The 14,720-nt window shown below is 46.0% G+C and overlaps 1 protein-coding gene across 1 annotated transcript in view; it reads left to right on the top strand.

Moving 5' to 3' along the window:
- The window catches only part of HS3ST3B1 (heparan sulfate-glucosamine 3-sulfotransferase 3B1), a 44,908-nt gene that overhangs the window by 18,790 nt on the left and 11,398 nt on the right, over positions 1 to 14,720 (top strand). The window lies entirely within an intron of this gene.

Raw genomic sequence — 14,720 nt, 5'->3', positions numbered from 1 at the left:
TGGAAATGCAAAGTCTTTCATTAAAGTATATAGGTCTCATTACATGAACAGACAGCAGAGAACATCTTTATGGCTGAGTCCTCCTTAAAAGACCCCTTGGCAGTGCTGAGTTGACTGTTTATTTTGGATCTGCTATTTACGCCACGATCATGAGCCCCTGTAACTAATGGGGGGAGGAGGTGCTCTGCAGACACACCTGCTTAATGTTTCTTATTGGTACCTGTCCTACTTCTCTGGGAGTTTCACTCTCTCGCCATAGGCCAATTGTTTTCATCTGATCTAGCATATTTTAGCTCTGATTTCTCTGTGGACGACAGGCTTCTGACTGCTTGTAATCTCATGAAGCTGTAGCTTTACTGGGCAGCCATCCCGTACTCTTTCTGAAACTTAATCATTTTTTTAAACTCTTTTTTTCTATTTTTGGAGGTTGGAGGGGGTGGGGAGGGACAAGGTGGGGGCTGGCTTGGTAAGTAGATCTTGCGGAGGTGATCATCCAGCACTAGACTACTTTCCAAACATGCCCTGGACCTGATCATTTCTTTTGTTTACAGCCATGCTAATTTAATGCAGTGGCTACTCCCTTTATGACTGTAAGCACAAATCCAATTGTGAGTGATTGGAGAAGGCAATCCCATTTGTATTAAAATGCATTTAGGGATCAGCACAGAGGGTCAACAGTGTATTAATTTCATAGATCTTTTATTCCAGAGCATAGCAAATATAGTTCATCCTGGCATAAGTACATGCTGTCCAGGTCATATTGTAGTTAAAGGAGATTTAGACAGTGACCTCTTCAACCCCACCCTCCTAGTTTAAAAAAACAAACCCCCAGACCTATCCTTCTTGAGAGCAGAACATCTGGCCCTCCTGGAGGGGGAGAATCTATTGCACGCCAGCCTATCTAATTAGTGCACTAATGTGTAAACATCTTGAGCTGCTTTATTGGCTGAGGTTTTTAGAGTAATGAAAACCCTGCAGTGGAGCTGGTCAGCCAAGCCTCTGCTATAAGGACACCTATGGCTGGCAATCTGGAACTAAAGCTCTGGAGAGAGATCCAGATTAAGCATTTCTACTTCTCTAGTGCCTTTCATCTAAGGATCTCAAAGCACTTTGCACACCTCAGTAAGCATGCCAGCACTCGTAGCAAGTAGGCAAATAGCACAGCTGGTTGCATACAAACCATGTGTTTTTCCATAAATGTCATTATTCAGCAATTCACTTTTGTTATGCAGCCAGTTCTCCAGCTGACCAAACCTTTGCTGGACAATTAATTCAGTGAATAAAATTTGTCACCACATGTAATCACTGAACAGTTTCATCCAGAAATCTTTGGCTCCTATTATCCCCACTCTACAGGTGCAGAAAATGAGGCACAGCAACGCAAAGTGACTTACTGCAACTGACTCACAGTGCTTAACTTTGATTCCTTTCAAGGGGTTGCTTTGAAGAAAATAACTAGCACCTGCCCTCAAAGTCGGGTCCCTTTTTAAGGTATCTGATTGGGCACCTGAAAATCACTAGTTGCTCTTAAATCTTTGACAGTGTCTCTAGCTTTTAACATTGAGCGTCCCGCCCCCCCCCCAATCCAAACCTTATGGATTTCCCTGCATTGCTGTGTGCTGAAACCAATCAGGCTCAGCATTCATCAGTAAAACCGGCTCTCATTCAACAGCCAAATAGGAGTTCATTACCGGGGGTGCTCAATGTAGGGAGGGCGGCTAAGCCCAGCAGAGTGAAGTGCTGTTGGATAAATTAAAAATCAAAAGCTGGTTCTCCTGTATGATCAGCTGGGGGTTGGGGGCGCTCAGCTTCCCTCTCTCAGCACCTAGCCACCATAAAGAAACCAGTCGGTGGCAGGCCTGTCACATGGCTGCCACCTTGTAGCCAGTCCCGTTCAGGGGTCTTAACCTCACACAATTCCTTAAGTGGCCTCTTCTCAGCAGTGTGGCTACTTCTGCAGTTAAAAACACCCCTTCCTTTTATCCAGGCTGGAGAAGGGAGTCTGAAGAGGAAGGGATTGTTTTCATTTGGAATTAGAGACTAAGGTGTGACAGGAGGAGGCGGCAGTGGAGGGAGGAAGAGTTGAGGCTGTTAAGGGTGGCCTAGCCTTTGCGAGTCCAATGACTGAACGCAGCTCACAAGGGTTGAAACAACTGGTCTGGGGGAGGCAGGAATCTCCTGCTGAAGATGGGAACAAAAGGGATTCAGCCCGACAGGAACTTTATGTCAAATACTCATCTTTCCAGAAAGCTGCTCCACACATGGCAGACCATGCAGCATTGTTCCTGCCCATTCACGCTGTTCCTCGAGGGGAACTTGCCCCTTTTTTCATGTTGCTTGTTCAGAGATTTGCTTTTTCCCCAGGTCTGAAGTCAACTGAATGAAAGAGGACCCCAAGAGACATCGCAGGAGGCACTGAGCATGGCACAAAATCCATTATCTTCTGGCTCTGGCAAATCTGAGCTTGTACAACTTCATTATCAGGATGTCTGACACTTGTTCTAATCAAATACAGGAGCTGGCTAATGTTCATTGGATTTTAAAGACTCCCACCCACCCTGAAGACAGATGAGACAATACATTCCACAGAGTGCTGCCTTTGCCAGGATCAGTCACTAACCATGAGTGTGAAAGGTGGGATGCCTTTATGCACAGAAAAAGGGGGCTAGGGGTGGGTGTCAGCTCTGGATTGATTAGAAGTGCACTTCTTGATAATGGCAAGACACCAGGAGACTAGGCATTATTAGAGGAAACTTGACAAGGTGGTGAGAAATAAAGTTTCCTGGCAAATGATTTGAGCTGCTTTAATAGTTGGGTTACAAAGGGCCACATTACCTGTACAACTTCTTGCCCAGTTGTGTCAGAGCTAGGAACAGATTAGTGCATTTATGTGTGTGCTTGTGGCAAGCACAGAAAGGGCTCACAAAGGGACTTGGGTTTGATTCATTTAGGTAATTAGGATACAAGGCTGAAACTAAGACACAAAAAAAAATGAGCAAAACCTGTTTGTGGTGTCTGCTCACATGTGTGGTGCCTAAGCCAGGGAGCTTTCTAAACTGAAATTGTCTCTGGTTAAAGATGAAACGGGCAGTTCTGTGCTCCCCCTACCATAGCTCTGGAACCAGGAGATGCAGCAGAGGCAGGGTTAATACACACCTGCTTGCTTTGCTCTCCTGCAGCATGCATTCAGTGCTAGGCTGACTTGGGGGAGTAACTCAAGGGTGAACCACTGGAATGAGTTCTGTAGTCTGGACATGTCCTGTGTCTTGCTCTCATTTGGAAGGGACCACCACTATGTGGGCAGAGGAGAGCTCACTTTCTATGGCTCATTCAGCTTCTAGCCCAGGGGTAGGCAACCTATGGCATGGGTGCTGAAGGCAGCACGTGAGCTGATTTTTCAGTGGCACTCATTGCCCGGGTCCTGGCCACCGGTCTGGGGGGTTCTGCATTTTAATTTAATTTTAAATGAAGCTTCTTCAACATTTTTAAAACCTTATTTACTTTACATACAACAATCGTTTAGTTATAATATAGACTTATAGAAAGAGACCTTCTAAAAACATTAATGTATTACTGGCACGCGGAACCTTAAGTCAGAGTGAATACATGAAGATTCGGCACAGCACTTCTGAAAGGTTGCGGACTCCTGTTCTAGCCTCTCTGGAGCTGGCAGTCACGGCAGTGTCAATTAGAGCCTATTGCAGTGGCGCTTTTGTCCTGTTCAGTTGGTGGTTTTGTGTCCATGTCCTTAGCCCAAATGGTGCCTGTGACCACAAGAATAATGCAGTGTTTCTTTGCAGGGACATCACTCATACTTAAGGCCAAAGCACTATTCCCCTGTTGTGTCCTCCCGTGTGTGCCCCCCCCCCCCAGTTTATAACTCCAAGTGTTCCACCCTTGCCGATATATTATTTATACATATAATTTATTATTCTGGAGCTGTTTGTTGCACTTTTACTATAATGAAGGTGCCTCAGTAATGTGTGAGCTATTTTTCAAGTCTAATTGTTTTTTAGTTGTTAGGAAACATATATGCTACTTGCGTTGATTCAGTAACAACCATTGCATTTTTTTTAACCAGAGTTTTTTTTCATTTTCCTACCAGTGCAAGGTGTTTGCTCTTAACTCTGAAAGAGGCTACCTCTGTTAAATAGTTTTGTGAAGTGTTCGGCTTGTGATACAGCTGCTCATGTCGTGTTAAATGTCACTTTGCTGCTCTTGACACTTCACCTTGATGTCATGTGAACTCTGCTGGGTTAGATACTAATGTACGTTCGGCTGGATTTTTACATACTATGTAGATTCTGCTCTCCGCTAGATGCATGTGGAACTCCTATCCAGGCTTGACAGATTGGACTCCTACATGAGTCATCTCATTGGGCATCCCACAATTTCAATGTGCTATAGAAATGCAGGATATTGTCTTCAAGGACCAGCATATAACATCAGTGAAATACAGCTACCTCGGGGGTGAAGGCTGACAGGCAAGCACACTGCATGCACTCAATACTTGGAGGGGAAACTTCACAATAAACTTACAACTAAAATATCCATAGAATTTTTAATGCCCTTGTGGGAGGCACAAGACCATAGCTCCGTAAGCTCTGAGCCAAAGGGGCAAACCTAGTGAACAGTATGGCGCTCAGTGGGTTTGGCTAAAGTCAGTGGCATTACACCAATGTAACTGAGCCCTTAGAGCTGTTCAGAAAACCAGGGAGAAGAAATTGGTGATACTTCATTTCAAGTGTGTTGTCTTGTTTTTCACTGAATTTTTTTGACTAGTTCTATTCAGAAGGGTGAAGAGCTGGATGAGAACCTGAGGTTCCATGGAATTTACCTTTCCTTTCTTAGTGAGAAAGGGACCCATGCACCTCCTTGAAACACTGGCTTCAAATGGAAATCCACAAGTGGCCCCCATGTAGTATGAGACCTGAGAACAGATCCTCAGTGGTTCTATGACGACTGACTCCAGCCAATACTTTTACCCCAGAGCGTTAACCAACGTATTACTTGGCTCACCATTATACTAAACCCTAATGTTTAAGGGGATCCATTGTGTGTGACTAAAAGTAGAAAATGCTTCTAAGCAAGCATCTTATTAGTTATTTGATACTTTGTTACAAATAGACTCTCTTGGGACCATGGGAAGGCAATAATTTAAACACCATACAGATGAGTGGCTGGTGACTGGTTTTTTAACTCCTTGTCTGACTGCATGGTGCTGTGCTTAGATTTGAAGGAAGCAAACTAGTCCAAGTGAGAGCAGTTTGACAGTTCGAGGGCTCTTTGCTCAGTTTATGCTTTCCCCGCCATTAAGAATGCTTATTGTGAAATCTTGACATGTATTCTGACAGCACTCTCTGCTCTCGTCTGATTGTCTGCAGAGGTGTTTGAGATGCAACCATTGGCAGAAGATGCAGAATTTACAACCCAGGGCCTCCAGAATCTGCTGAATTTGCTGCAGTTTTGGATCACTGGATAATAATCTGCATTTGCAGCCATTTTCCACTGCAGGCTCCAGGGAAAGGTGCAAATGAATTGTAATGAGACTGTGCCATTGTTTCATGTAAGCAAATCCACAAATGATAGTTTCACTTGGTTCAGGCTATCTGAAGTCTATTTTTCTTTGGGGAGTGGGGAAGTGTGGTGTTGTGTTGAAGAGGGATATGGGCAAGGAATTCCAGAAATGGAGGTGTCACATGAAAGACTTTGGCCTTGTGTACACTATAAATTTGTCTTGCTTTAATTGTACTGGCACAGCTGCCCCTAGCATGGATGCAGTTATCCTGTGGAGGTGTTTTTATATCAGTGTAGCTACTCCTGTACAGGATGGGGGATAAGCTATACCAGTTTAAGGCTTCTTTATAGTGATAAATGCATCCATGCTAGGAACTGTAGCGATCTGGGAATTATACCCCTAACTCATACTTGTACCTGTACAAGGACTTTTTAGAGCAGGCCATAGCAGAGTGCAATACAGATGAGTCTGTTCCAACTGCTGTCATTGCAAGCTCAGGCACTGGCCCTCTCCTGGCTTCTTCCTCTGTGATAAAGTTGTCGTATCAGGCTACTAATGCCCCTTCCCCCTGTCCAGTGCAAAGACTGGATGCTAACAGATTCATCACGAGGCATTAACCAGGAGAGAAATGGTGCTAACAGAACTGTAAAGTGTGTGGTTTTGGTTTTTTGTTAATGGTGCAGCTCTGATGAAGGTGGTTGGTCCTGCCTCCATTGAAGCCAATGGCACAACTCTTAACTTCATGGGATAGAACTGGTCCCAAAGTGGCACTGATTATCTATACAGCCTTTTCTCAGCTCCTGTGCAGCTGGGGCTGTTGTAGATTTTTCCAGCAGCTACAAACTTTTTTAGATGTTCTCTTTAATCAGCTGTTTAAACTGCATCCAAGTGAAGCCTCTTCCTTAAGCCTGCTCTGAGCTAGGTAAAGCCTATGAGATGCAAGTTTATTTTCACATCTCTCCCTTTACCGCATCTCAGCTCGATGAGAGCGAGATTTTACCTTGTTTTGTTGGCTTGCTTGTAACTGTTGAATCTGTCCTTGTTCAGCTGTCTTTAGTTCGAGTTTCCCTCTGCGCACACTACAAAATGGGGTTCATTCTAGGAAAGCATCTTCATTGCATTTAAAAAAAAAAAATCTATATCCTAAGGGGATGTTAAACTGGCTGAAAGCCAGAGAGACTGTTGTGATCACATAGCCTAACTCCTGCACAGCAGAGGCCATAGTACAGACATGGCCAAACTGGGGCTCTAAAGCCGCATGCCCCCCTCTTACATTAAAGTGCACCTCCCGGAGCCCACCACGTGTCCCCTTGTTCTCCGCCCACAAGACTGGCCAGGGAGGAGCTCAGGGCTTTTACCCTGCAGGGATGGGGGAATAGGGGCTTTAGTCCGAGGGGGGAGTGGCATTGGGGAAGAAGCCCCACACCCCGGCAGGAGTTGCTCCATGGGGCAGTAAGTTGAGCCACTCCTGCCATAGTGCATCTCTGAATGAATTCCTGTTTGAACTAGAGCACTGATTACAAAAAACATCAAGCTTGATTGAAACCTTGCCAGTGATGTGGAATCTTCCCAACCCCTGGGAAGTTGTTCCAGTGGCTAATTGCTCTCACTGATAGTAAGTTATGCCTTGTTTCTAGTCTGAACTGCTCCCACTTAAACTTCCAACCACTGGCTCCTGTTGTATCGGTGTTTGTGATAGCCTCACAACTCAAGGAACAGGGCTACTGCTGTAATGATGGCAACACAGAACTACAAAGTCCTTCAGTAAATTGTTAACATTGACTTAATGTTATGGATTTTGAGGGAAGGGAAACTAACTAGCAGTTTTTGCTATTTTGTCTCCTATGCGGTTGTCCTAACATTAAAATCCTAATAAAGACTCCAGTGAAACCACATTTAAGGCCAAGCACTCTGTAGACAAACACAAAGTGTTTTGCACTAATCCAAATTGTTTCTCCACAGTTGTGTTTTATGCATAAAACATTTTACCCCTATGTTTGCACCTGAAATCCAGAAGGCAATTAGAATGATGAACTCCCTTTAATAACATGAGGTGAGAAACAACCAATCACTCAAAATTTACATTACTCTTATCAATTTATATCAGCTGAAATCAGTGTTACTGATCAGAATCAGGCCTGTTTGTGCACTAGGCTGAAACAGTGGAGGAGGTGGAGTCAGGAATATTGTACAAAGAAATCTAAGATGTTGATAGTCAGGAGGGATTAATATTGTCCATGAAGCCAAGGAACACACACAGTATCCTGGCTCCAGCTGCTGTGTAGATGCACACAGTTCCCAGCTCAGATGTATATGCACTAGTTCAACTCAAGGTAGTGTGCTAAAAATAGCAGGGTGGCTGCAGTGGGCTAGTTGCAAGAGTCCAGTTCTTACCCCCCACCGCCATCCCCACCTGGTCCATACACAGGTCACCAGCCCAAGCTCCTGCCCATACCAATGTAGCCACGCTGCTCTATGTAGGCACCAGCTCAAACGGAACTAGTGTGTGTACGTCTGCCCAAGCTGGGAATCAGACCTCACAGCTGTTGTGTAGATGTACCCATTGTAGGGGGAGGAGTACACTGGGGTAATCAGAATATTGATGGAAGGGGCAAAAGTTCAGGTAATTTTTTGAATACATGAGGTATTAACAGCCAACTTCTTACAGAATTAAAAAAACAAAAGCCTGGTCTAGTCAGCTGTCTCTGGGGCTAAAGCCTTTTTCAGCTCATCCTAGTTTGCCATTTAGCGCCATCATGTTTCCTGCTGGGTTTAGAGGATTTCTTTAACTTGTATTTCCCAGTAACCCCGTCTTCCCCCCCTTTTCAGCACAAGAAGCATGCCTTTTTTAAAGGAAATAGTCATCTGTCTAATTTCATCTGATTTAGCCAGTGGGCAGTGAAGTCTGATAATGATGAGAAATATTCTAAAGAACTCATCCATAAACAGCAATTAGCTTTTAATCTAAGCACTACCCCCTGGTTCCCTTCCCACCCCCACCAGGAACAGGAACTGGTGCTCTGTGTTAAGTGGATCTGCCACCCTGGGGGAGGGAATGGGTGGGTGGGGAAGAGTCATTTCTGCAGAGAATGAAAGGAAGCTGGAGGTGACCAAAACGAATAAGATGCTCATTTCAGCCTGCCCCTTGGTGCACTCAAAAGCCCGCCCCACCCCTTTTTTTTTTTTTTTTTTTTTTTAAAATTTCAGAGCAAAGCAGGGCTGAAGCATCAGGACAATGGAGATCGATCTTTCTGAGGGGGGAGCGGTGTAGTGGAGCTGGCAAATGCATCTTTTGTTACTTTCACTTCTTTACTTGCCTTCTGCCATGTGCTCCCTCCCCCGGGGAAAAAAAATCCTCCTAGATGCTCACTAGCTGATAATGCCATTGCTTTCTCAGGGCCTCACTAATGGGATTAAACTATAACTGGAGTGAACAGAATATTTACCACTTCATCTAAAATGGTGGTAGGCCCCTCCAAAGTAGGCTTTTGACGTGTAAAGTGCTGCCCCCACCAAGAAAGGAAGATAATTATTTAGTGGCAATTCAGAGCTTTTAAGTACAAGAACAGAGGCTGCGGTGCTTACGTTAAAGGAAGGCTCCCTCTAATGAGCCGGCAGGGTCCCCTGAACGTCTTGACGGGCTCTAGTGAAGAAGCAGCCGAGAGGAAAGAGAATTTTTGCTTGCTCCATTTACTCTCCTGTTGAGAAACAGGAGAAAAGGGTTGGAGCTCTCCCTTGTCTCTCCCTCCCCAAAAGGAAGGCCTGATTCTTCCGTGCCTTACACCACACCATCTTGCAGCTGTGCACAGCAGCTAGAAATGCCGCCTGCTCAGAGTGGTGGTGGTTTGGGCCCACCACCTTGCCCAATTGTTAATCACAGGGTGGTTAAAGTCATGGAGAATTAGGCCACCGAAAAAATTCTCCCCACTCCCAGCCACGTGGCCATACTTCTCTTTGACTGGCACGTGCAATCTCCAAGCTGCTCTGCAGTCAAAGCTGACTACCACACTTAAGGTGGCAGGGGAGAAGATGGCATGGTGATAGAAGGGCAAGAGGTTGGGTTTGAGAGGGCTACTTTGAGCGGGCTGCTTTGAGCATCCAAGTGTTGGGCACGTAAAACTGGGCTGCAAATCCCCTAGGAAGAGGCTTCCTCCAAGAGGTTCCCAGCATGTTATGCTTCCAGCTTCTTGGCTAGTAACTGGAGGAGAAGAGGAAAAACACTATCCAAACACCTTAGCACCTCAACAGAAGCCCTGCTAATGGGTGAAGGGATAAGGTGGTTCTGTTTTAGCTCAATTTTTACCACCAACCAGAGCCTGGGGAGAGTCAGTGATGCGCCTTTATGGGGTGACTCTAGAAACAGGCCACAGCCCCTGCTGGATAGATTTTAAATAAGTTTCTATTGGTGATGTGGGGGTTGGGGAACCCAGGCTCCTCAGGAGCTCCTCTGAGGCCTTGTCCAAGTTAGAAAGTTTTAGCTATTCTGTAATTAAAGTGGCAACTCCCCTTTGAGGGTGGATGCAGTTATACTTGTGTAAAAGTGGTTTTGCTTACACTGATATAACTCCTTCCAGGAGAGGAAGGAGAATGAGTTATACCCACGTAACTGCATCCATGCTAAGCCTTTACTGGTATAAGTACTCCAGTCAACAGCCACACCCCTGACAAAAATAGTTATACTGGGAAAACCTTTTAAGGGTAGGTCAGGCCTGAGAGCAAAAGCCATCCACACCCCCTGCCCCAGCCTGAGCCCCCTCCTGCATCCCAAATCCCTCCTCCTCAGCCCCAGCCTGGATCCCCCTCCTGGACTCCTCATTTCTGGCCCCTGCTCAGAGCCCATACACCTTCCCACATCCCAACCCTATGCCCAAAGCCCCCTCCCATACTCTAAACCCCTCAGCTCCACCCCCCCAGCCCAGAGTCCCCTCCTGCACCCTAATCCCTGGCCTCAACCCAGCATCTACATCCCCAGCCAGAACACTCTCTCCCTCCTGCACCCCAACTCCCTGCCCCATCCTAGTGAAAATGAGTGAGTGAGGATGGGGAGAGCAGGGCCTTGGAGGAGAGGTGGGGCAGGGTTGTTTGGTTTTGTGCTAGTAGAAAGTTGGCAACCCTATGCAGCTTGTTAAGGTAACTAGCCTGGTTATTAGTGCTTTTGTATACTGGGAAGAGGTGGGGATGGGAAAAGAAACTTCTAGATTGGTAGAGATTGGCTCCATCTGCAGAGCTGAGATCTTGCTTTCAGAACAGATCCCAGTGCTAGTGTGAACTCAAACACAAGCTCTAATTAAAAAGGGCTGTACCACTGGCGCATTCTTGTTAGGGTGTCAGAGATGCCTTTTCCCCAGACCCCCCTCACCCCACCCTGAGTTCAGTGATGTTGGGATCCCGTGTTATTTAAGGCCTTGGGAGTCCAGCTCTGGAGCCTAATAACAAACACAGTGCATATTAAGCATATAATACTTACTCCTGCCACGAGTGCAGGGGACTGGACTAGATGACCTCTTGAGGTCCCTTCCAGTCATATGATTCTAAGGCAGTTGTGCAAGTTAAACAATGTCTCTAATACCACATTCACGTCCCTGCAGAATGAGCCCCGTGTGCTCCTCTCACCTGATGTGTTTGTCAAGTTGCTGCTGTTTTTGAAGCCTAGCAGTGTCATTTCCTCCCTAGCGTCTCTAAAAGGGGTTGATGTCCCTTTCGAGTTAAGAAATGCTTGGCACGTTTAATCTGCTGGGGTGAGGAGGAGAACGGGTGGCACAGGGTAAGTCCTACTGAGCCAACAGTGGTTTCCAAGTGCACAGGTCTCCTCTGTTCAAAAGGCAATCAGCAACTCCTTTCCTTAACCCTCTTGTCATTGGCCTCGTCACCTGCGTAAGCTCCAAAGGAAGCCAGGAGACAGTAATGGCTAACCCACCCAGAAACTTGCACCAGAATAATGAAGTGTGAATTAAAATTGGCCAATGCTAGGGCAAAAAGCAGGTGGCAGATTGGATCTTTCAAAGAGCCAGGGATGCAGTAAATTGTCTATACCTTTAAACATACATTTGGTCTGGAATATAGTCTGACTGTGGAGACATGGTCTAGGGGTTAAATCACAGGCCGTTAATACATGGAGGCTAACAACTAGGTTTGTAACCATCAAAGGAGCGAGGTTCTGGAACAGCCTCCTGTGACGGGTCTTTCCCTCCCTCCCTCCCCCCCCCGGGGGTGCCACCTGGAACAAAGGAACAACTGAGCTCTCTGCCCCATCAGCCTGGGCTCCTTGCCCACTAGGCATGTGTTTGACAGCGTGGCGTCGACTTACACCCCTTCCAAAACTGCACAGGTTGGTTCAGTCACTCTGGGTTTTCTTGTGTAACTTGCCAACCCAAACAATGGGCTCCCACTTGAGATGAAGGAGCTCATGTGGCCTGTGCTGTGGGGCGGAGGTGGTAGCGCTACCGCCAGGGCCCTGGGTGCAACGTTGGGAGGGGGCAAGGTCCTCAAACCCACAGTTCATTTCATGTGAAAAAAATATATTGAAGAGGATTTGAAAAAATCCTCTCCTCCCCAACCAAACAAAGCAGAGCCAGGGTTTTAAATGGGGTTTTATCAATATCTTCCCCTGACCCCATCCACTGCTGTGAGAGAGCTGAATAAAAGCCAAGTGATAATTCCAAAGCCAGGTGACCTCTGTGTGGATGGCAGCCTCTGTGATACAATTAAAACACTTTAACATTCCCTGGGCTTGTCAGGTTCTTGCTTTAGAACCATATTTCTTCCAGATTTCTAGGATCCAATTATTTTAATCTTGAGCTGGAGGAAAGAGCTGCCATTAAAACTTAAGTAGTTTGGTGCGGCCAGTGAAATAACTTCACGTTTCATGTAGCTTCCTTTCCACAGCTTGTAGTGGGATGGAGGAACACTTCTCATAGGATTTTCAAAACTCCCCCTGCAAACTCCTTTGTGATTTCCTCCCCCTCCCCTCAAGCCATGCTTAGCCCAGACCATCTTTCTGTGACATTGGAGTCTGTCTTGAAGCCGCTTAGCTCATTCAGAACTTACTTGTGATGTCAGAAACAATCACGATTCAAGCCATGTGCCAGAAGTTTAAACTTGGCAATAAACCGTCTTTATTGCATCACTGGTAGGTACTCTTCAGCTCCTGACTCTTCCCATGAAGTCCTTCAAAACCGCCTTTAACACTGGACATTGCAGTGAAGCTGTGCCTAGTCTTGCAAGCTGCTGAGCACCTTCAGCACCATGCTGGATCAGGCCCAACCCCAGCTGCAGGAGGGTGGAGTGGGGCTAAAAGAAACCCAGGAGTATGTGTTTTCAGTATGACTCTCAGCTCTTGTGCTTGGGCCCTCTCCCTTAGCATCCACATTAGCTAGAGACTGGGGCTGGCTCCTGCAGGGTGCTGGGGATCTTCTGCTGTCATTTAAATCAGGGTGAGTTGGAAGGATGGGGTCTCTGGTTGCAAGCTGCAGCCAGGGTTATATGAGAATAGTCTTGGTTCATTCTCTATAGAAGCTGGCAAATGACCTACCTGCAATAAAGTGTGCAGCAAACAAGAGACTGATACTGCATTTTAAAGACACAGGCTGGTATTAAGCTGTCTTGCTGCATTGGATATTTTCAGCTTCCAAGTTTTTTTTTTGTTTTGTTTTGTTTTTCCCAGTGCTCTCCTGTCTATTGGGCCCTCTTACAGCTTTTTTTTAATCTAGCCCTCAGCTCGGTTGATAACTGTTGTAAATTTCTCCCACTTCCTGTCAGCAGCCGGCTATCTTGGAGACTAGGAACAACTGGTTATCGCCCTGGCAAAGTGGATGAAATGTAAAGCAAAGCTGCTTGGTGCCAGCAATGGGGATATCTTCCCCCCCCCCACACACTCCCCTTTCAGTGTCTCCAAATCTTTCCCGGGCCCTCAGTTGAACATGCTCTTCTGAGCTAAATTTATATTCCTGATGGCCCTCTAAAACAACTTCTGTTTTCCCTTGGCCACGAGAGCTATCAGTGCAGGGAGAAAATGGAACCGAATCTTTAAAGAGTGTTTCACTTAAAGAAACATTCATAATGCAAATGAAGGAAGATGGGAGGAGCTCATTTAATTTCCCAATGGGCGAAGATAACTCGGTATGTGAAACTGGAGCATCTAAGGGGGTTATTTTTGCTTCCAAAATAATATGCCTCCATTAAGATGACAGCAGTTCTAGAGCACTGTCTCACTCCTCCCTTTGCCCACCAGTTCCAAGCAGAGGATAGTGGTGGCCCTGATTTGGTTAATGTAAGGCACAAGAAAGAATGCTGTCAAACTCCGAAACCTTTCCCTCACTTCCCTGCTGGAGATAGAATTCAGCTTCAGGCTTTGAAAGGTTGTTTCCTTACAGAACCCTCTGTTGCACCTGCAGCCTAGTTCGTTAACGTGGAGTGGTTCATTGTGTCATAAAGGATAGGAACAAAGCAAAAAATACAAGTGACCAAACCCTAGTAAGCTGAGAACAGAGACCATTTTTATTTGCCTCACACCTCCTTGCTGTTGTCATCACCTAGGGACAACGCTGGCTAGTGCTCTATAAATCCCTAACAGGAGTACCCCACAACTCTACCTTTCCCCACTGCAGCCCTGCAAAGAAGGATGAGGAGAAGAGCTTTATTTCAGGGGTTTCCTGCTCTCCGTTCATCTCTGTAGTATCTGTGCACTTACCAAACAGTAACCAGTTTGTCCTGGCAACACGTCCCAGGAGCTAGAGAAGTATTATCCACATAGAGAGGTTAAGGCCCAGCTTTTCAAAAGCAGCCTGTAACTTTGGGTGCTTTGTTTTGTCAGGTGTCTTTGTGTCCCTCCCTCCACCATTTAAAGGCTACAGATGCTGTAGAGATCTACACTGCAGCTTTAGGAAGTGTTATTTTCAGGCTGGCCTTGAGGTGGCTAAAATCAGCCTTTCTCTTGTCATAAATGACATCTGAAGTTCAGATGTTCTGTGCATCTCAGCTGGTCTTCTGAAGCCTTTGGTTGGAAGTGGGTGCAGGGGATTTTGCTGAGCACACGAACCTTCAGTCTAATCTAGTTGGGTTTTTAGACAGTCCATCAGGGTGCCTGAGCACCTTCCATAGGAAATATCAGATCACTGTATATTGGGTCTGCTTTTTTTTACACATTTGCATGTCTTCCATCACTAAAAATTAAGCAAAACCTGCCTGGGTATTCTGAATCTGG

Source organism: Gopherus evgoodei, chromosome 15 (assembly GCF_007399415.2).
Source record: "Gopherus evgoodei ecotype Sinaloan lineage chromosome 15, rGopEvg1_v1.p, whole genome shotgun sequence".
NCBI lineage: Eukaryota > Metazoa > Chordata > Testudines > Testudinidae > Gopherus > Gopherus evgoodei.
This window is presented reverse-complemented; position numbering and strand designations above follow the sequence as displayed.